The sequence below is a fragment of the Athene noctua genome, chromosome 16 (assembly GCF_965140245.1).
Source record: "Athene noctua chromosome 16, bAthNoc1.hap1.1, whole genome shotgun sequence".
Lineage (NCBI taxonomy): Eukaryota > Metazoa > Chordata > Aves > Strigiformes > Strigidae > Athene > Athene noctua.
In genome coordinates this window covers 5375804-5399668 of record NC_134052.1, presented here as the reverse complement: position 1 = coordinate 5399668, position 23865 = coordinate 5375804, and positions in this window count along the sequence as shown.

Below are 23865 nucleotides of genomic sequence, written 5' to 3'. Positions count from 1 at the left end.
CCCCATAAGGACTTTGCTCCCATGTCAGACTTGTGCAAGCTAGAGCACAGTGCAGTGTTCAGTATATTCAAGATAGTTGTCAAGAGCAAAGTATAAACATTTCCAGCAAATGCACTTAATAGAAGTTTGTTTGCCAAGTTCTGCAGCCTCCTTTCTTGGTTATGGCAAGGAAAAGGCCTTTTTCATTAAGTGGGAAAAAAAATCCTCCCCCAATTAAAAAAATCCTAAATGTTTGAATGTAAAACTTTTTCTAGCCTTCTGCTTTGTTACCCATTGGCTCTAGCAGCAATGTACCCAAATTCTACTGGAGTCCCCCCATCCTGTACTCCTTTTTACAAACATTAGCTGGGAGAGAAGAGCCCTGTTCACAGACGGGCCTGAGCAGATCAGCAAATGGATGTGGTGAGAGTGAACCTGCAACTGTGATCCGAAGGGGATGCAGAAGAAACAGATTGGAGCTCCTGTTGTTCATAAAACATGGCCACATTCCTGAGAGAACAGAGTACGTGGGAATTTGGCCACTGGACTTTGCTGGGGCTAGAGGTTCACCTCAGCTTTCAAGGGGGGTTAGGTGCCTTCTGCCAGAAGATAGCTAACACAGGGCAAAGATACGCTGCAGCAGCAATTAAGCTCTAATCAATGTCTGCCTTTGCTTGAATCACTTCGCTCCACCCTGAACATGCAGTACAGCAGTGCTGGAAGCTCCTCCAGCCAAGAACTTGGGACTCCAGGGAAGGGGTGTGTTTGTTCCTCTTCTGAACTAACTACTTCATTCCAAAAGCAACCACAGTTGTCTTGAGCTACTGTCACCAGTTCAATATTCCTTTAGCAGGAAACAGAAGCTTTCTGTGAATGAAAAAGGCCTGAAGATGATGCTTCTGTTTTAATTAACTAATGTACCCAATAGATTCATGCTTTCTCCTTGAAATCTCAGTTGGCTTCTTTAATTGCTGTTCTCAGTGACACAGTTTAATTCTCCCTCCACGGACTGCACTTGTCTTTTCCCAGGCCACTCTCACTGAGAACGCCCACAAGAGCCCTCTCTTGTAGCTGGAGTGTGGGAGGAGCTGATGACTCTGAGATGACTACAGAAAATCCTCCCTGACTATGTCTCTCCATGCTCCCACATGATAGAAAAGTTGGCTGGAGAGGAGCTCTGGAGGTCTCTCATCCAACCTCCCACTCGAAGCAGGACTGCTGCCAACGGTAGATCAGGTCAGCCATGGCTTTGCCTCAGCAAGTCATGAAAACCTCCAGGGGTGGAGATCCCACCACCTCTCTGGGTGTCTGTTCCACCCACATTCTGCTAATTCTATTTCTAGGAACTTACGCATCTTGAAAGCAACTCTATTCTACCAGCAGGACAATAACTTCAAGATGTTTTGCAATACACCCCACCCCCTGCCCTTCAAGGACCTGATGACCCAGAAATACACAAGAAGTTGAACACCTATTATGGGAACTAAGAACACCGTCTTCTCTTTAGATCCGCAAAATCCCCACCAGACCATTCCTCAAGGTCACAGGCCGGAGGCACCTGCAGTATTAGCAGTAAAGTTCTCCAGGCCCCTGAAGTTCTGCTTCTGGGGTGGCCAGAAGCACCTTGCTGCTTATCTCAAGCTTAGGTCTAATTCACAAACATGAAAATATTATTCTGCCTCTCCTGGCTTAGGGCTCAATTTGCTACGGTGTTCTCAGAGCATTCCCGTCAGATCTACCTCATGTTCCAGCAGGATTTATGTACAGAGTGCATATATAATATTCTACCCATTCTATCCATGCATGTTTGCAACCTATGGCCCAAGTTATTCTGTACAAAGCAGAACAGCTTTGAGCGAGCAGAGCAGGAAAATAATGGTGCCAGACACCTCTGGGAATGGGTACTTGCACGTTTGGGTTCAATAGCAAAGCCAATCCCTGTCTCTTGCCCCCTAGGCAGGCAACAAGAGCTGGGGCCTCTGTTTGAAAGGAGAACTTTGGATGCCCACTCTGGGAAAAAGTTCTGTATGTGACAGGGAGACAGATGCCAATCTAGGACTGAATGGGATGGGTAAACCCCAAGAGAGCATGATTTAAACCATTGCTTTATTTCTTACTAGCTAGCATGGATGGCATGGTTCTTTATACCTGGTGATAGGGCTCACAGAAAAGTCGTAAGGATTACAGTGAAAACATCAGTGTCCTGGTACTTTTACCACTAGTTAGAAGCTTTAGTGGTGATTTGGTTGCCATCAAATCCACACAAAGAAAAAAATCCTACAGAGGGAGGATCCAATACCTACAAATCAGAGGAAGACAAAATTCCAGACTCAAAACAGAGGGCACTTTTTTATAAAATAAAGCTAAAATAATTGGTGATTGGAACAACTCATGAGGGGTTGCAAAGGTATATTCCATTGCTTGGAAACTGGAGGGAAAAGATTGGATATTTTTCCAAGAGTCATTTTAATCAAATTAGGAATTAATCCAGACATGTCCTATGGTCTATTATACTTGTGAAATCAGATTAGATGGTCACAGTGGTTTCTTCTGGTCTTACAATCAATGAAAAAAAATGTAATTGTGGTGATAGTGAAACAGTGAAGATATATACTGCTGAACTAGCAGGGAGGCTAACAGACATATGAAAATATTATGAATTCTAGAACTTATATAATAGATTGCATTCACTTCAGCAAGAATTCCACCATTGTTATTTTTTTCCACATTTAATTTAAAGAGGCAATATCCTTTTAAGCTTTCATTCTGCAGCAGGGTAGATTAAATTTAGAATAGAAAAGTGCTGCAGAATAGATCTAGGGATGTTCAGGGCTGGAGGACAACTTAATGAAGCAGAAACTGAAATACCATACGTCTCCAATAGCTTTAATTTATACAAATATTATCTTTGTGTCTTTCATAACATGATGCAGAGGAGCTCACAGTACAGTGTAATTCCTTTGCTTTTCAAGATAATTTTACCCATTTTAGTACCTGGGTTTGAAACCAGCCCAATTCAAACCAAAAGAGCTATAAAGATTTTTTGCTCTAATTGCTGAAACAGGCTTGCACATATAAAATCGGTTTAATGGCTGGAAAAGACTGTGTGGTGTATAAATAGGGGTAAGTACCAGACCACCTAGAGTCCAGTCCTGCCACAGGTATTCAGACTGGTCAGTGCTGTCAGATGCAGACCGTTCAGGATCAGTGGCAGAGTTGGTCTCCTGGGTCACACTGTGATGGAAACTGGGAACCCTCCTAACACAGGTATGCTCGCAGATCCAGCATGTTGTGTTTTAAACAGCCTGATTTTGTACGACTGTACTGGGTGCACCTTTGCAATTTTTTGGCCTTTATTGTTCCACCTCAAGCTCAGAAAGCAGGTACATGGGACTGTGGCCCCAAACCACTTGGTGCTGGCAATAAAGCCAAGAGCAGTAGCAGCAGCAGGAGGGAGCTGTGGCTGAGCATGCGCTTGAGACAGGACTTATTCCCTGCTGGTGAAGGATTACATGCTGGCATAGGCTCAGAGAAAGATCAGGATGCAGTGAAGGTAATAACCCCAACACTGGGGCAGTCCTGGTGTGGTTCTTCCTGACCAGGGATGAAAGAGCAGTGTCACCGCAGTGGGGGACTTGCTGTGTGCTGTGATCACCAGAGGCCTCCCTTCCCTCACAGCCCTTCTAGCTGAATGCAAAAGTGGTCAACACTTTTAGTTCAGAGGTAGTAACTTTTGGCATACTTGACCTCCCAGATATTTCGGGATGTCGGTGTACCACTTCATATACTCTGTGGGATACCAGACCCATCTCTGCTTCTAACTCACTGCGTGACCTTGGTTAAAACAGCCTCTGTGTGAATTAGTTTTCATTTCTGTGAGGTGAAATCTTCTACTAATCTCTGAAAAGGACTTTGAAACTTAAAATAGCAGGTATCTAATGTCTGGCACCTTATTTATTCACAGATGTTTGAATCTGCTCAAGACATGTAAAACTGAGCTTCTACTTTTCACTCGATGTGTTAGAAGTGGGGAGAAAGAGAGAGAAAGAAAAAACCATGTTGCTGGAAGACACCTTCATTCTGAATAAAAGTAGAGTTCATTAGTGAAGAGGGTTCATCTTTTCTTTATTCTTCATAACATGCATTTTCATGATTGGTTACAAGTCTGGCATTGCTTCTTCCTTCATATGCTGCCAACAGCTTTCTATGATCTTAATTTCCCCCCCTCTATGAAAACCTCAGGAAAAAAAAATTCCATATATTAGCCTGCAAGTATTTGATTGACACATAGATTAATGTTATACAATTAAGGAGTGTTATCAGGTGAGTGCTTCAAAAATCACAATATTTCACAGGCAGGCAGGCTTCCTGACACCATGGTAAGTAGAAATACTTTATAAAAATTATTTAGAATCACCATCTATCATCATGAGAAACCCTGTGTTGTGCTAAAATAATTGACAGCTTGATAGCTATGAAATGTTTCCAATCCAATAAAATACAACATAGTATTTCCAATAACAACACCAATATGCAAGGATTTACAATGGTTACCAATTTATTATGAAAAATGATGGAATTCTAATTTGTGAGCAACTTGAGTGTATTTCAACTCCATGATCAGTGTCCTTCAAACCATTGCTAATCCAGTCAGTTCTTTCATGAATAAACGAGCCATGAATATGCATATTAGATGTAACACAGCACGGGCTGCTCTGCCACCTTACATCCAGAAGGTCATGGACATAAATCTTCTTAGATGCTAAATATTCCCTCTACCTCAGCTAGGTGTTGAGCAGCTCCCCAGTTTCCTAATGCCGTTAAAGAGAGGTATAATTGGGTAGAAACCCTCACGTATTCACTCCCCTGTGGTTCACATCGACGAAAGAGAAGCTAGAATTAAAAGGATGGAGTTTGAAATGAACCCGCCAGGCGCTTGCAGGCAGTTCATCAGTCACTGCCTGTGGACCTAATGGCTCTGCCTCTTCCAGGAGCGCTGGCACTGGGACCTCGGCTGCACTTGCCTCGCTGGTCCATTTAAACGGGACTGGAAATGGATCTTCTCCTTCAGTCTGTGCATGAAATACTTTTGGGGATCTTCAAATAAAAACCTAAACTGCTGCATCGTTCGGGCTCTTTGGTGCTGGTGGATAAAGTGGCCAGGCAGTCAGCTCGCAGCAAGGGCCAGCCTGGATCTCCAGCCAGCCCCTCGCCCCTGCCTTACCCTCTTCCCACTCCCATGTTTCCCGCTCTTCTCTTCCCTCCTGAGAAGTCTGCAGGTGGTATGAAGATTGTGGGCTTCTCCTCTACTCAGGAGAATCAAAAAAAGAGTTGGAAGAAGAAAGTCCTCTTTTGTTCACTCATTTCCCTTGCATCCTTGGAGTTATCTGGGCTAAGTCTGATCTTGTTTAAAGGGGTTTAAGTCAGAGAAACTCTGATCTTGATGGGGGGTGAAGAAATAAAGCTTCTGCTAATGTTAAAGCCACCAGAGAAAAGGTAATAGATGTTTCTGATTCAGACCTGTTCTCTCAGCTACAGGAACACCGAAAGCAGCAGGTAAATTTTTTTCTTTCTTATGCAAGTTTTGTTTAAAGGAGAAATACCTTTGGAGTGTTTTTTATTTCTTTTAAGACAATCATTTGTTTTAAGCAAGGTTTAAGTATCAGGGATTTCCTTTCCCCACCCTGCCCCCAAAATTAACAAGAGACAGAAGGAACATAATATCCTAGAGTAACAATTAACCTTCAGCATGCTTGCTTGTCACACAGCATATGCAGATGTAGGAGGAAGAAAAGCTCAACTGAATGCACACTGAAGTACCGTCCTTTCAAATTCTTACTAGAGCACACAGGTTTATAAAGGAGTCCATTAAAAAACTGGACCCAATTCTGCAATAGGCTTTTGTGAGGCATGGAGGTAGATGTGGTCGTCCTTATCCAAGGTCTCACTGCAAGACAAGGACTTTCAACAGGAATTTTCTGAACTCCTGGGTTATTAAAAAAAAAGTAATTATATATATATATATATATACATATATAACTCTCTATGTAATTACCTATTTAACTGTGTATGTATATAGCTATCTATATAGTTATATATATATAGTTATATGTATAGTAGTAATGAACATCGCTACCACTCCCTTTGCAGCTGCCTGACATTTTTCACTAGATAAGCTCAATGAACTTCAAGAACTCCCACTTGGACCCAGAAAATGTTCAGTTTTACCAGCAGCAATCTAGGAAGGGTTATTGATAGCTGTTTGACATTCAGTTTCTGTGCAGTTCCGCAGAGATATCTGAGTCTGAAACTTGGGAACCAGCATGAATTCTCTGCCTCCTGTTCCATGCAGAATTTGTTCTGTTCCCCAGCAATGAAAACAATTCTGACTGTCCAAACTGTAGCAATTCTTGTCAGAAGGTTGTTTTTGTTTTCAGACATGCATTTTTTCCCAGTGTTATGCATAATTGTTCCAAGAAAAGAGATACTATAGTGGGCTATTGCATTATTTAGATAGTATGCGGGATTGGATTATAATTTCCAGAGGAAAGAAGCCCATCAGGAGTTATTCAAGCAGATTAAATATATCCATTGGTTTTAAAACCAAGCAGTGGGCTGGTTTCACCACTGTGTGAAATAAATCTGGGCAGGTCAGGCTGGCTTTTTACCCCCCTTTTCTTTACTCAACCTGACTTAGACAGCTTCACTCAAATATTTTCTTTCACATGTTGCTGGCAAAAGCATCAAAACCCTAGCTGGGCTTATATTACAGCTGACAAATCACAGTAATTCATGATCAGAGCTACTGTAGTAATTCAGAACAACTAGTGCAGCCATGGGGGCCCAGAGTGACTGACAGCACTGCAAAAATTACCTGCTAGAATTTCTTAGAACTGCCAAGTAATTTGGGTTAACAGCTCTTTTCCTTAAAGAAGCACCTTGCGAAGAGGGTTGGCCCCATGGTACCTCATCTCTAGATCAGTCCCAGCAACCAGAGCAGCAGGGTGACTGGGATTAAGTTGACCACAGAGGTCTATGTTGTTGAAAAAGTTGTTATTGTCAATGAAAAACACCCAGAGCCAATTTAACAGCTCTCCAAGCATCTGTGGTTAATGGAGGACGTTATCCCTGGAAATGATAACAAATAGGGCAATATCTCTGTTTTTCATCTGCACAGTCACCTGCTATTTTCTGCCGATTGGGATGAATGGTTGCTGGTCTCTGCACAGGGAGGGTCCTTGCTCCTCACTAGCACGTGCAGGCCTTACTACCACAGTCACTTCACAGCTTAAAAAATTACACTTTCTTTAAAGAGTGGTTTAGATTCCTTAACACACCAGTGCTGAAGAAAACTGAATAATCTGCTTGTAATGAAAAGTGAAACTCTCATCACCATTTCAAGTTATAAACACCAGTTCTGTTCAGGAGAAATTTCAGGGCCTCTTTTTCTAAATTTAGACAGGTTTCAAAATTACTGGAGGACAACCAGTCACAGCCTGGATTCCTTGTTTGATTTTACCCTCTTTTTAAGAGTTCCTCTATTCATCTTGAGTTGTATAGAAAATAGTTTAAACTTGATATATTTTGAACCTTCACATTTTAAACCCTCAGTTTTCAACTGTCAGCTTAGGGCTTTTCCAAGTGTTTCCAATACCTTTACAAACTGGTGTATTGTCTGATAGAATACATCTTCAAAGGCTACCTCTTTTCAGGGGAATGGAGCTGGTAGTTTTATTCCAGGAAGTTTGCTGCATGACACAGGATCTTTTGTGGGCATTTTGCTCTTTTTCTTTCCAGGATTCCTTACTCTAAAATAGAAGTAACTTTAGAGAAAAAAAGTACAAGACTGTTCTTTGTGTATTCAGCTAGCTAACTGTCATGATTTTATGAGGAGTCTCATGATACTCGGTATTTTTCTTAAAACCCTAGACCTTGGAGTCATATGTATATACCAGAGTTTCAGCATTAACTAAGAGAAGAAGGTTTCCAGCCTGCGTGGATGTGGCAAAAACCTGAAAATAGTGAACCCTGGGAGCAGAAGAGAAGAGCCCTTCAAGCGCTTTTCAAAAAGCTCATGTTTTAGGTGCTAAAATCCTAAATTCTGGAGGGACAGGGAGGTGTGGAGGCAAGGGAGATAGGAATCCTTTGCTCAACATAGAGCTGTGATACCTCTGCCACTGAAACACATCCTCTGAAACTCAGCCCTCTGTTTTTATTGTGTTAGGCTAATTGGAGTCAGAGGCTGTTCAAACCTACAATAGGAAATGGGATTTGGGGAAAACCCACACCCAGAAGACAGGATTAAAAGGAGCTTCCTTGAATCCCAGCCCATCTCTTGCAGACAGACTTTGAAAGTTTCAGGTGTGCTAATTCTATTCTAAAAATTCAAATTCTGAAGTGAAATCAAGCAGAAGCAAAATACTGTCTCTTACTCAGCTGACAAGTTAAGAAAGGAATTGGAGGGATCCTAACAGCCTGCAGGTCAGCATTCATATTTATCATATATGAGGCTTTATCAGCTGAAGGACTAAAAGCATCTTTCAAGCTGCTCCAGGCCACCAAGAAGCTCTCTTTAATGACTGATGCTGCCAGTTTCTTCTCCCATAGTCAGACTTCTCAGGACAAGGATTTTTTTGGTCAATATAGAAGACTCTTCCCTTAAAACTCCCATGGGGAAGCAGAGAGTGGATAATCCAGATCACAGAACAGGCCTTGCTCAGCTCAGTATTTTTTCCTGTGTCGTAACAGACATTTGATAACAAAGCAAACCTGCATAAGCAAGTCAGCCCATGGCAAAAAGAGTAATCCACTTAAGTTGGGTGGTTTCTGTGGTGCAATCCAGTGTAACACTGCTTCCCCTCTGGCAGTCCTTGCTAGAATCTAAGACATAAGTAAAACACGTTTGTGAGGCTCAGACAAGAGACCACTTTGTAAAGTTACTTGTGCGTGCATGACTTGAAAGAGCAAGAAGAAAGCACTCTTAGGACACGTTATTACAGGAGCTGGCAGCAGGTTAAGGCCTCCTTTCCTGTTTTAGCTGGTTTATTAGTAATGACTGCAGCACCTCAGATGTCAGCGGTGAACTAGGACTCCACTAGACCTGGCACCTAGAGATGTTCCTGGTCCTAAAAAGCCCATGTGTGGAAGAGCTCTCTGAGCTGTGCAGATAAAGCAATTTAGCTCTCCAAACACCTGGCACTCAGAGCTCATCAGAGAGCCCAATGTCTGTTCCTCTGGCAGGGAGGTACACGTGTGAACACTATCCAACAGGAACTAGAAGGCACCTCAATGCAGCTGGAGCTGAACACAGGACAGCTAGAGCACCACCTCTGAAACCTTGCAAGGTTCAAGACTTTTCTCCATGCATTTCTCTGTTATGTGCTGCTCCTAGAAGGAAAATCTTCATTTAACTTTTCTTCAGACAGTCTGGGATTTTGCATGTGAGTCCAGAATAGGTTTCTACCAGCCATAAGGCATCTGCTATAGCAGCTTCTCAGTCCTTTGCAGCTCTGTCTGGTCTGCCAGAGCCCTCACTCCTGAGTGGCAATCACCGGTTAAGCCACATGGAGCTGCTCTGCACTATACACAAACGAAACCACCAAACTGCCTCACGAGTTACCTGGTGCAAGAGCTAGACCTGTCCTCAGCAGTGAGCAGCGAATGCACTAACTCCTCATCCTACACAAGTGTCTGCTACTACAGGAGAATGTGAAGCCATTGCCTTTGGAGGAGTTTGACCTACTTTGGAACAGGGATGTCAGAGTTTGCATTCTTCCTCCCCACTTTTACTAGCTGCTGTTTATGTAGGGCCTCCAACACTACTCATTAGAGGGGTGGGGGCAACCCAGCTAGAATGTACTTCACTGAGATCAAAGCATCATGCAAAAATCCCATATTCAGTGTATTTATTAGAGATCAAATAACATCTATAAAGTGTATGATTTTTTTTAACTCTACTGATCCTACACTGAGCTGCTGCTTATCTCCTCCTATATTATATGGAGATCTGCCTTGCAGCTACAGGGAGCCAAGGAAGAAAGAACAAAAATATTTCACAATTCCTCCTTTTTCTGACTTCCTCTCCCATCCTTCTCTCAGCCTCTGCAAGCAGGAAACAAAAAAAGCCTGAAGACTCTCTGTACCCTGTTACTACTTCTATCACCTCACAGCAACCAACTAACTCTTGTTTATTAAAGCTTCTCACATAAAATACAATAATCACCTACATTGAGAAAGAAGTTCAGGTATCATTTTCTCAAAATAAGAGTTTGCTGACCAGAAGACCTCTGCTTAAGAAACCCACACAGTTTTCCCAAACATCCCACTATGAGGGAAGAGACACACGAGCTGTTTATAACCTTACAGCTGCCACAGCTGCTTGCCCTTTACTCCAGCCTTGCTCCATGGTCATCAGCTGTTTTTCCCCACCAGCTCATCAGGCTGATTAAGATAAGAGACTTTCTTTCCTTCTATTTTCATAGTACATTTGTTGTAGTATTTGCAGGTAGTAATTTGGGGTCTAGACAGGCTGGGAGGACTCTCTGAAGGGTTTTACTCTCCTGCAAGGCTATGCTCAGCATGTTAAGCAGTCGCTGGTGGAGGTTTATAGCACAATTTGCTAGGTAGGAAAGGATAATATCATATACTATGGGAAATTTAAGAAGGGGAAGGATAATTTGGCAGACATTTTATACAGGCACCCACTGGGCAGAAAGAACAGTCATACAGTTATAATACTGGCCTTGTATGCAGCACTTGGCCTTTGGCTTTTCCAGAGGCTTCCTGTATAAAATCTGACAAAAATCACTTGGAGAAAATTGTTTTTGAAGTTCTTTAGGCAAGAAAAATAGTGATGAAATTGCTTTGGAGATCTGTCTTGCATTCATACCTCAGTTTCCTTTATGTAAAAACGAAGGCAATAATGTTCTTCTCCATCCTTGTTGGCTTTTCCCAGATGCAAGGTTGCAGGGTGGGGAGTGCCTCTGAGAACAGGCTGGGCTCTGCAATGAAGACTGAGCTTCATGTGAGGTCTGCCCACACTGCTGGCTCCTGTTCTTGCCTGGTGGGGCCATGCCAGCCTTGGAAGGCACCAACCAGAGGATGTCTGGGGAAGGACCACTCTGGTGGCACTTGGATCTCTTCCAGGCACAGTGGCTGGTGAGCAGGCCTGCTCGGAGAGGAGGCCGCATGCACACACAGCCAGCAGCGTTGGCTGGTGTTGGTGTGATGCCTCATACCATAAGGGCTCTGAGCTTCCTGGGTCCTGTAGATCCTTACGCAGGGTAAGGAGCAACTCAACAGGTTTGGGAGGAGTTTGTGCATTTGGTTTTTCTTGATTCCATTTGGGCTGAAATCACTTGACAGTTTTCTTTGATGGGTGGGAGGGAGCCTTGTGAAAAATCTTTACTAAAATACTTCAGGTTACTCATTTTAACATATCCATTTATTGAGACATTTGGCATAAATTCTGTGGCAATTCTCCCCAAAGACTTCAGTAATTCGATCCTTTTTTTTTCTAAAGCACTGTATACTTTAATTAATAGCTTTTATATTTTAGAATAGCCAAAGGCAAGCTTCTTTAACCAGAAAAATGTATATATTGACACACCTTTAAGGCAGTAAACTTTTCTGCATATTAATATTGAAAAGAAGCTCATTAATTAGGCAGTCACACACACACACAAATCTTCTGATAGAATAAGTGCATTGAAAGTTTTATATCACTTGGGACAAGTTCTGCCTGGAGCAAAGCTGCAAAGTTAATGCTCTGTATTAACTCCAGCAATCAACCCCCAAAATGGCTGCATCCCTCAAGGCCAGTCATTCCATTTGATCAGGCTGCAAAGCAAATTAGCATTCTCTTTGCCCTGGCTATGATGCTTCCTATTCTTTTCATGAATGATTTATTGGTTTCCCCTGCCCAGGATATGCTTGCTTTACCATCTACCTTTTCAGTGATGTTTGACCCAACAAAAGGTATCCCCTGTGGTTTTGGTGCTAACTGGAACCTGCACTAGATGCTACTCTCTGTCTTGTACTGAAAAGCAGCATTTGCTGCATGGTGGCAGGAGTTTGATATAGTGACTGCTTTCCCATTCATCTTCCTTCAGATTTTGGCTTCTTATTTGGATAAAACTCCCTTTTACAGAAATGCTTGCAGACTTCAGGGAAAGCCCTGCCTTTGTAAAGAGATGATAGCCAAACACTGCAGAGGTGACTCACAGTAGCTGGTCCTCTTGGAGGATCTCTTGCAAAAAAAGCCTGAGCATGAAGTAAGAATTCCCACACGGGGTGTTTTCCATGTTCTCCGAAGCGTCACCCGGAGGCTGCAGGGCAGAGGTGTTCCCAAGTGCACCCTGCAGTTCTGGCCCCCCAGCCTCCCACACTGGTAGTGCTGGCTGGGGTGTATCAGGGCTCCCTCACAGCCTGTGTCTCTTGGCTCTGGGAACTAAGGTCGGGGTGTTTGGGGGGAAAAGTGTCTCATCCAGTCCCGGAGCCACTGGAAATTCTCCTCTGGTTTGCGCTTTAGGTATAGCAAAAGGGCATCTGCTGGAACAGCTGAAACTGTCTTTGTCCTGGGGTGTTCTTCAGCAGCTTTTATTTTCTTGTTTGTTTTGAAGATAGCTGTAAAAAAAAAGCAAAGTATAAAGTTAAGATTGGGATGATGCTTTCAACCTCTTCCTCTCCCATATCTCTGCACTGGCTTGAAAAGGTTAAAGTCCTCCCTACTTCTCTTTTCTCACTTCCTACTTCATGAAACCCTGTTATCAGTAAAACCCCCATCTGTTTTTCAGGAAAACTCTCCTACAAGGTGTGGAGGAGTCAGTCACTTTAGTTAAAATCTGTGCTGTATTTCCCCCACATTCCTGAGCTGAATCAGTCTGTTCGTCTTGGTGTAGGTTTTTTTGTTTGTTTGTTTGTTTTTTTCTCCTGAAATTATTGACAAATACATGGAGAATCAATTGTAATGACCTCTACTAACCTACTCTACAGACCTGAGGCATCATGTGTTTTAAGTAGACACCTGAACTTCAGGCAGATACCCAAAATGAACATGAGCTTTATCAGCTATAGTTTGACTACCATGTATACCTACACTGATTTCCATGAGTTATTGCTTAATTTCATCTACGCAATCAAGACTAAAATCAAATCTGTGTCCTCTGATGTCCAGAGAACAGTGACATGAGAACTGGTCTCGTTAGCACTCATGAGAGATGCTGGTACAGCCTGGGAAGAGAACGTACAGCTTCTGACTTCTTAAAATTTAATGACACAGTTTATAGGGCTTTGATCCTCTAAGTTATCTTTACTTACAAGCAGGCTCATGAAAGTCAATGGGACCTATTTACAATATAGAAAGTTAAACACAGGAGTCAGTCTGTGCAAGATCTATAGCTGTGAAACCAATATTGCCTTGTACAAATGTCATAACATTTTCTAAAAATTAATAAATGAAGAGATTGTTTCCTTTTCACCAAATATTGAAAGCAATTGGATTCTCTGTGCCCATTATAAGTGTCCCTCATGGGCTGGGGGGGATTTCAGCACTAGAGTTGAATACATATTATTTTGTACTTTGAGCTGCTCTATGCATCTGTCAATGAAGTGCCTCTGGCCATTTTCATAGGTTTTAGGCATAGCTTAACAGCAGCTTATTTAAATGAAAACAATGCAGGAATGGAAGGAATATTCCTTGCCAGCTGGAGTTATGTTGTGGGCAGCTTTTTGTTGTGTGTCCGTCCATTACCTGCTGTAGAAGAAAAGCTGTTAAACAAGTCAAACCAGCATGTTGGTCCAAAGCCAGCTAACAAGTTCATATGTCCTGCAAAGCTTTATAGATATAGGATTGGTTTTCCATAGATTTCTCTTCTCTTCTCTTCTCTTCTCTTCTCTTCTCTTCTCTTCTCTTCTCTTCTCTTCTCTTCTCTTCTCTTCCTATTTCTATTTCTATTTCTACTTCATTCTATTCTATTGCTATTTCTATTATATTCCTATGTTCATCCCCAAAGTGTATGAGAGTCTTTGCTCAGATGCTCAGAGAAATGGCTAATTCATTGAATTTTCTATGCTGGCAGATGATTGATATGGAAAAACTTCAACCTGAATATTCTAGGTTTGGCAAAGTTATAATTTATTGCAAATGGGGTCTTAACACAAACAAACCATTTGGTTACCTTAATAAAGGGCAGCGTTGCCTATAAATGTGTGCCATTGTGCTGGGAGGTATCATAAAAAATAATTAAAACCAAACTGCTGTTGTCAATGTTGACAGACATTAGTCATGTCACCAGCCCGTGATGCATTGCCAAGATGAGGCAGGACTGCTCTGATCCCGAAGTAAGATGCTGAGTATCCTACCAGCTTAGCAGAAGATGCTGAGACAGCCCAGGCTTTTCTGGAGCTAAGCCCTGGAACCACATCATCTGAGACTGAAGGGTAATGTAATGTTCCTGTACTCATAAAGGCCATATTCTGAAGCTCAGTGATCTCACTCCTTCAGTCTTCTAAAGACCAAGCCCTGACTCTTTCCACAAATGACACACCGAGTAGACCATTTAAAAGGGGCTACTTGGAAAGGTAAGGGTACAGGAACCTGTGGTTCTTATGGCAGTTTTATTTTGTCCATGTCCAAAGAGGAATACTTTCCCAGAGCCTGACCAGATTAAAAAAATTGTCTGAGAGCTGGGTCGTTCTTCAGATTTTGTGCTTGCCTACTAACCCCAAGCTGATGATAAACGCATCAGCTCTACTTCTCTGTGTGTCTATTTGTCTGTGCCCCTGCTTGTTATGTGCCTGTCCTTGCTTGCCCTCGTATCTGCTGAAAAGGCACAGTGTGCCACAGAGGCATAGGGCCAGTCCTTCCGCACATGCGAGTGTGAGAAGGCACATGGCCTTTCCCCAGTGCACCTGCAGAATAAAAAAGAGGCTTTTCTTGATCTAGGTAAGGCACATGGTTGACCACACTTAGATGAAAAAAAAAAAAAATAATTCTACTGCTTTGCTGGAAACATGGCATGGAGCTTCAAAGTCAGTTTTAAATACAGGGCATTGCGCTGCGCTGGCCTGGAGTTGCCAAAGTTGCTAATGGACAGTGGAGGCCTGGATACGATCAGAAAAGACCTGCCAAAGCAACTGAAAGCTGAAAATACTTTTCTGGGAGAAGGTACGCACCATCAGCAGTGCCCACTTATTGCTCCCAGGAGCTCTTTTGGTTGTTTCCTTCTACTGAAAGGTTTCTTTGGAGCAGTACTCCAGAGAATCAGTCTCCGTAAGTGCAGAACAACTGCTGCATCTGTTGTTGATGAACACAGCATTTGAAGCCGTGCCTTGATACTCTCCAGAGAAGCATTAAGCACTAGCTAAGCACACTGCTCTCCTTTGTGGGCTGTGTTAACAACTGTTGCGGATGCCTTACAGGGATCCCTCCATGGGAAAGTGGGAGTAGTGCAAGGGACCCACCTTTCCCCCTCCAGAACAGATGAGTCAACAGCACTTCATCTTCCTGGGTCCCAAATGTCACGTCTCGCTACCCCTGCAGAATGATGAGGAACTGACACCTCCTGAGTCATGGCACTCCTGCACCTTGGAGCGTTCAGGCTCTGGGGTCACTGCTCTGACAATTTGACTCCAAAGTATGGTGAGCAGAAAATCACAAGTGTTTCCCTAAAAAATATTTTGGAAAGTAAAAAAAAAAATAAAATTCACTTCTTCCATTCTTGTAGAAGAAACTTTCCAGCTGTTTGCTTAAAACCAAACAAAACTCAAAGCAGAAAACATCCAGCTTCTGGCTATTTCCAGTGTTTTCAAATTATTCTTTCAGTCTGGAGATTATTTTTTGATGTTGCTGAAAACCAAACTGTTTAGATATTTACTTTTTTAATAGTTTCAGCAAAACATATTGAAAAGATTTGTCTTCATCTGAGTGTGGGTTGGGAACATTTTAAAATTCTCAAGTATTTTTCAGGAAGAGAAATTCTTTTCGACCCAGCTCAGCCATCTGCCTGCTATAGTAATGTTCTTATTTTACCTTGCTTATTTTACCCCTTTCCTCCCTTTTATATTTGCACTGATTCTGAATTTCTCTAGACAGGGACTTTACCTTCCTTTACAATTGTTGGGCACTCTCTATATTTAGGGTATTACGTTCATGCAGATGAGAAGTAACTGTAATGGATTTGAAAATGTATATTTTAAGTCTAAAGGCTATTTAAGATTCCCCATTCAATTTTATAGAATAATTAGCAGGCAAATCTATATAGAGCTCTAATTTTCAATCTTTTTGAGGTTAATTCCTTCAAGGTTCAGTCACAGTGCTAAGTGTTTTTTCTAGAAGTTTCTAGAAACATTTTTCTTGGTCATTCCTCAGGATATAAAAATGTATTGGCCTTGATTCTTTGGCTTGTGGAAGCTGAATGTAAAAGCCCTTTGAAAAACCTGGACCACTGGACTTGGCTTAAAATGTTCAGCAATTCCATTTAGACATCCAGATTTTACTCAGAGTCCTCAAGCCTAGAAATACAAGTTTTTCTCCCAAAGGAAAATGGAGTTTTCAGCAGGACTTCCTGACTGCTGCTGGTGGTGATGTTACAGGGACAGCTACCATTGTGGCAGCTCTTTGATGCCTCTCCTTCTGGCCCTTGCTGAAAAGTAGGAAGCAGTGAAGTGCCTGAAAACATAATTAATACTAGTAAAACTTTGATCAGTACTTTCATTAACTCATCTGCAAGTGCTTCAACTATACCAGGTAATAAAACCTCCCAGAGTCTTTTAATTGCCATTTTATTGCAGATGGAGCTGACTGTAGCACCATCAGTTACAGCAGGCTCAAACTTCACATGGCAAGCAGACACAGTTGGGATAACTCAGCTCTCTAAGACCACAAGGCAACAAGCAATGGAACCAGGAGCCCCAGCAGCTTCACTTTGCTCATAGTAGTTTACTAGGTAAATGCAGTTAAAAATAATGATAATAGAATGTTAACCTGTGTTCCAGTCTGTCAACAGTTTCATGTGCCTTTGTTAACCAGATTGTTAATAATTGAATGAAAATACCCAATTGCATTACACAGGAGGTGACAGACTTGCAAGTACCCTTTCCTAGCCTGGTTTCACCATCTTAACACCATGTGTATGGCTGCTTGTAGCAATGCTGTAACGTGGCTATCATTGCATTATGTCATAGCATTGCGTGGATACCAGTTTCTCCCTTGTAGCTTTTTGAACCTGTTACCCAATTTCAACCTACTTGTCAGTACATTCAGAGATATTAAGTGCTTATAAGTCTTAGAAGATAGTGCCTGGGTTCAGGAAGGTGGTTTTGTCAGTGCTTCCACTAAACCTGCTGTATGAGCTCATCTCCTATGAGACATCAGAAAACCAAGTCAGTCCTGAGCTATTCTTACAAGGGCTACATTGGTTCTGCTGCTCACGGGACTCTATTTCTGAAAATGATTCATCTCATTCATGCACTCTTACACACAGACACTTTCCCTGCTCTCACCACAAATGCTGCTTGGCAGGATGATTTTCTGCAGCTGTGTAGATACCCTCATGATCTCTTCTTCTTGTTGTCCTGTTTATCTCTGGGTTACAGGCATCACCTCTTCATCCTTCCACTGCTCTGATTTTATGCCATTTAGTTCTTCCTAATACCCAGTCTGCTTCATTAAATAATTGCTCTAAGGTGATTGACTGTGCATATGCTTCCTTTTTTGTGGTCCCATTTAAGTTTTGCCAACAAATGTCCCTAAAATACTGCCACTTCTGCTTAAACGCTTTCTCATCTTTATATACTATTGCTTGATCCATTATTAATTCCACTTAGGGCCCAGTTCTGCAACTTTGCCTCTGTGCATGTAATTTTTTTTCTGAAGGCCTTTGGAATATCTCTGTTTAGGGTCTGTTGATCTGGAAATCACCTTATCAACAACAAGATACAGCGAAAAATTATGTCAACCCTCTACTTGGGTTGGGTGGTCTTGCTTGGATGATTTATAGCACATTCCTCCTACCAGTTCATTCTTTTCCACTTTTTTTTTTTTTTGCCTCCAGAAGAAATGGACCAGAGAGCAAAGGTGCAATCTGGTTCATGGCTGAAGCTCCCTAAAGTGCAGAGCTGTGGGTAAGTCTGTAAGAGACTGAGGGGTTAAATCTGTTATAGGGATCTCTGCTTTATTTTTCCCTCAGCTTGGGTAATGTTTCCTCTTATTTTGTTCCCTCTCATGTTTTTATCCTGTAGTTTGAGGTAAAATCATCATGAAGTCTCCCACACCCTCCTTGTCATGTTTGTTCCCTGCCATCTCAGGTCCTTTAAACCTCTCATTACTCAGAAACCCACTTCCACTGTCTCTAGTGTCTCTCACCTCTCCTGCACAAGTCTGTGACCTTCAGCCCCCCTGGCTTTCATTCCTCACCAGAGTTTGGTTATGTCTGATGTTGAAATCTCCCCTGTGTGCAGACACTGCAGAGTTCCCCTTTCCAAGTTGTCATGGTTCTTGTTGTTGTAAGAAAACAACCAATCATGTTCCTACCACAAATCACCGTGAGACCATTTAGGGCAAGTCAGCCTCCTTATCTGAGATGAGATCAGAGCCAGAACTAAAAAACCTATGCCACAAACTCTGGGGAGCCTGGATCAATTTTGCATACTATGGCAAGATGAGGAAGCATCAGATAGATGCACAATTTTATTCCACCACTTCTATTTCCACTGCACAAAATATTAATTATAGTCAAGAACTTCTCAATGCTGTATAACAAAATCTTCAGTAAAATATGGCACAAGAAAAGACCAGGAGACAGTGAGAGCTCTCACTGATGCTCTAGGTCTCTTGAATAGCCACCAATTTTTAGGTTAAATGACCAAAACAGGCACTTCCTTGAAGTTATCAGCTGCCCATGCTGCAGAAGGCAGCAAAGAACTGCATATGGTGCTGCCTTCTCTGTCCTTGGAGAAAATCTCATCTTGACTCCAAAAAAAAGAAACAGCTTAACCTTACATATATACATAAAAATGTTTGCGTGTCTGAATCAAGACAAATAGACAGAAACTGAGGATGCTTAAAAAATATTATTTATTGGATAGGAAGACCTCTCTTGAATTTGCAGAAATGCACTTCCAAGAGAAGCTGGGGTTGTAACATCCTGAGCACTGAATGCAAAGACCATTTCTCCTTGTAGCCTTTTTTCGAGGACGACCTGTTTGCTTTTTCATGAAGCTGACTTGTTTTCTGCTCCCTCTGCTCTGGAATCTTCAGGGCTGCTCATCTTTCCATGCAACCGGCTCTTCTGTCTGTGCTCTCAGGACCTCTTAGCACACAGCTCCTCATTATCTTCTGTCAAACTAGTGATTTACCTGCAGTGGTGTGCCCACTGCAACATCACATTGTGATCCCCCTTAGTAGCGTCTCCGAAGAACTGTACGATTATAATGCAAATGCTTAAAGGGTGGCTGTGAATCTGAAGGCACAATGCTGCATTGGGTTTGGCAGACTTGCAGGTAGCACGCTCGGGTGGGTGCGGATTTCTGCCTGAATAAGTTAATCCATCCCTAGAAGCGTTATTTGAGGCTTGGGTGTCAGAGCAGATTTTGTTGAATTTTAATATTTCCTGTAACTTACACGTGTCATCATTGCCCAGTTATTGTTTCCTATGCTTCTGGAATGATACCACCTTCCACTTGCTGGCAGGTTGTGGCTCTCTGAACACGTTAAATCTCTCATCCCATTCCAGAGTATTTTCAGCCCTCCAGCAAAGTGTTTGTAATCTTGTCGCCCCATGTGGTTTGATCTTCCAACACCCAGCAAGGGTGAATAAACTCGCCTTGTAACCACTCCTCATTAAGGGAAAATGGCACATGACACACCCAGTGAAACAAAGCAGTGATTAACAGTAACATAATAGACACATTTAAAGTGTAGGTCTCAGATTCCAGTGATCTTGGGTCCTGCTAAACCATTTCCATACCAGCAACCCATCCTGTACCTACAAGTTATCCAGGCGAGGTGGGAAGCGTGAGGGAAGGGGAGACACCATGGCGGTAGACCTGAATAAATGAGGCAGCCCCAGAGGCTGCTTTACAGTTGCAACATTGTGTGGTGAGTTAAGACAGAAAGAAAATAAAGCAAGGAAAGTGCGTAGGAAGCACATTTCTTGTGGTAGCCAAGTGACACCCCAGTATTCAGAAAGTGTATGCAGACTATGTAGCCTCATGTGCGATTACGAGGGACTGTGAATGCAGTTGCAATTAGTACGGTGAAAGTATGGGCCTGAAGTTTCCAAGTATAAAAATGCCATTTATACCACTGTTTAGGAAAAGCAAAAGGACATTAACTTCAGTGGTTCCTTTTTCTTGGCAGGAATGGTAAAATTTTGTCACAGCACAAATTTGTGAATTCCCTTAAGAAGTTATTGCTCATGCACAAACACCCGTGAGGTGATCCCCGCTTCTTTGGCAAAGTGACCACTTTCTGTAGACTCTGCTCTGTAAAAATAAACTGAATGGAGTATTTCTTTCCCTTTGGATTTTTCTCACTCAGGAAACACCTATGCCCAAATCCTTAGCTGGTGTAAATCTGCAAAGCTCCTCTGACTTCAGTAATGTGACGCCAAGTTCCTCCATCAGAGAATGTGACCCGTTATTTTGGCTGAGCCTGTAAATCACCAATTCTGTGTTTTCGGACCCATTGTTCTAATCCTCCAATTTGCACATGCAGATGGTCTGAGCGCTCCCATGTGAGTTTTTGCCTGAGCAAAACTGTAGCCAGCACAAAGTGAGTGGGCAAGCATCTAGATGTGTAATTCAAAGCATGTAAACGTGGAGGCTGAGTTTAGGTTTCCCCCAAATGCAGCCCTTTAAATCTTTTTTTGCAATCTCCTCACACACAAAAACCACACGCACAGTCCCTCAAAACCCACACTCACAAAAACAGCTGTAAGAGAAGAAAAGACAATGAGGCACATTGTGGAGGAGCAGTCAGTCAAATCTCCCCCTGCGTTCTCCACCCAGAGCCAGCACATGCTGGGAGTCAATCAGCTCTTAGGGGAGCACAGGGAAAACATACACCCACAGAAACTGCTCAGATAATCTCACTCCCTCAAATCCTATAGGACTTTGATGGTTTCAGTGTGGGACTTCCTTTCCCCAACTTCTCCACTCCAAACCCATATTTCAAAATGAAGCTTTGGGGAAAAAAGTAAATTTATTTTTCTAGGTATTTTTTCATCCTCAGTGTGTTCTCCCAGAGAGAAAAAAGTCATTTTTATAGGGAGAGACTGATTAAGCATAAGACTGAACCTAGATGGAAGGTTATGTGCTGACACCTTCCAGTGCGATCACTGGAAGCTCTGCTGTACCCTGCCCTGAAGAGGAATAAGGAAGGTTCCTAGCCAGGGGCTTAAAACCCTAAAACAGTAAGTTCTTCATTAGGAAAAAATAGTTCCCGGTTTTTATTTTAATTGTTTGACTCATTCCTGAGAATAGTTGTGTGAACTACTTAAAATAATCTGAATTCTCAACAGGCTTGTTAGAGCCCAGTGTGTCCAGCAACGCTGTCACTGGCTGACTCCACCTGCAAGCGCTTCCACTGACCTCAGCTTGCTGGCCAGTGTGGAGAAGTTCACCTGCAGAGTTACTCACGGTATTTTATTTACTATGGTAATGATGCAATGAGATAAAGAATTAGAAGCCATGGAACAAATATACCTGTGAGATCGGGTGTGCCTGATAAGCACTTCTGAACGCTGTGAAAATGTGACTGAGTTGTTCATGGAAGTAGGAGTCCTTGCTGATAGATGCTGGTTCTGGGTACCAGTCAGTAAATGACAAGTCAAGAGCAGCCTTTCTTCTGTTATTTCCATCTTTCTTCCAAGCAGCCTGGGGCCACGATGTGTCCAAGACTTAGAGTCTGTTTATAAATGAAGTGTTGGGACTGTGAGATCCTCATCTTCTGCGACTTGAAGCAAAAGCCAGTGGAAGAAAAAAGCAATTTCCTCCCAATTATTCAGGGACACATCCTTTGTGGTGCTATTTCTGCCACCAGGAAAAGCACAGGAGCTCTGGGCCATCTGCATTCCACAAGCAGAGCACCTGTGGGCACGTGGAGGATTTGCTGAGACCAACAAGGAGGATGGGATGTGACAGGACCCCGGCATGCTGGTGGTCCCAGCAAACAGAGCTGCACCGAGAAGGAAACAAGCTGATGGCACCATGGCATGGTGCTACCTGAGGCTGCCCAAGCCATGGGCTCCCCAGAGCCCTGCACATCGTGGGAGCCGGGGAAGTGAGAGCCGTTCCTCAGCCTTCTGCAGCAAGCACAAGCCAGCTGGGGTATCTGGGAAACACAGGTCTGCACACCATTGCTCTGTGCCCAAACACATTGCACAGGCATTTAATTAGTTCTCTAATTTCCGAAGATTTATGAGCCTCCCTCTTCACTATGTTGCCTCAATACAACATCAGAAGGTGTTTGAGCACATGCGGGAAGTATTAATGTGGGACTAAGTGCTTCTAAAAATACTGTGCCTGCCAGAGAGGGTTAAATTTAAAGTAAAGTTGGGTTTGGGTGGGTTTTTTTCGTTGGTTGGGTTTGTTTTTGCCAGAAGCAGTAACCTTGAAGAGTCCAGTAACCTGTCTGCGTCTTCAGAAAATTACAGGTGTTTAAGCAGGCTGTGCTGAAAGGCAGACTGCGAGATAATAGGTGTTTTCTACCCCTCCAGGTTCTTTTGCTGCTGTTGTGACGACTCCTTACCTCATCCGTGGGGTCTGATGGCGGATACGCTCTGCTTTGCAGGAGTGGGTCATCCCAAGCCTGTTGGGCAGGTTCAGTCACTGAGCTGAGGCTGGTGATTGTGCTGGGACGGTTCGCTGGGGCTGACAGTGCAGCCGCAGCGCAGGGCCCATCGTTTCCATGCACTTGCTAGCCATCACCACAAACCCGTTTCTGGCCTGTCCTGAAGTGCGGTGGGTTCTTACCTCTCTTACCTTGGTGGCTTCTGATTTACTATGATTTAAGTCCCAGCTAGTCTGCTATTGCCATGCAAAACCACTGCAAATGCAATCAGTGAAACAAAGATGTTCCTTGCAATTTGTAGTCTAGCCTGACAAAATAAAAAGGGTGAAAAGATTGTGTCACTCTTCTTAGACAGGTCACCCCCAAAGATTTTTCTCTTCTACACTTCTTTCTTCCTGCCAGCCAGACAATATCTTTTGCCAGTGCTCTCCCTCCCTTTTAAAAGATCTAGAGGTATATCTCTTAGGAGAGACTTCACCTGTTTTACTCTTCCTTCCCATTTTCTCCCCTCCTACTTTTTAAAAATGTACTGTTAAATACTGAATTCCATCTTTAAAACTTTGTCCTAATGTCAAGCTAGAGCAAGGATGTCAATCAGAACCAGTCACGTGGGAAAGGCTCCCACTGACCTCAGTGAGCCCTGGTCAGCCATAACATCTGCTTGTCTTGCACTGCCATGGCAAGATGTGGTTTGAGGGGAAGGGAGATTGGGAAACGTTACAGGGAAAGAAAAATGTCTGCCGGTAGGCTTGAAGAAAAGGAAGCTTGCTTCTGGGACACCTCAAACAGCTGCTTACTAAAAGTATTAAAAACTTGCAAAAAGAATAGAAGGGATGGGCAAAGCAAAACAAGAGGACATGCCTGAATTCCCAGTCAGGTTTAGTACACAGCAGTGACGATGATTCACTGTCTGGTTTTCACTTTGTTCCCTTCCTTCGGCACTCGGCAGTTTCCTAATTCTTGTAAAGCTCTGCCCGTTCTTTCGCTGTTACTGACCCTTTTGTTTTTCTCCTCTGGTTACTTTATTAGCAATGACCCAAACTACAGAAAATTTGCCCCCCAAATTTCTTTGACTTGCACTAGAAATTATTTAA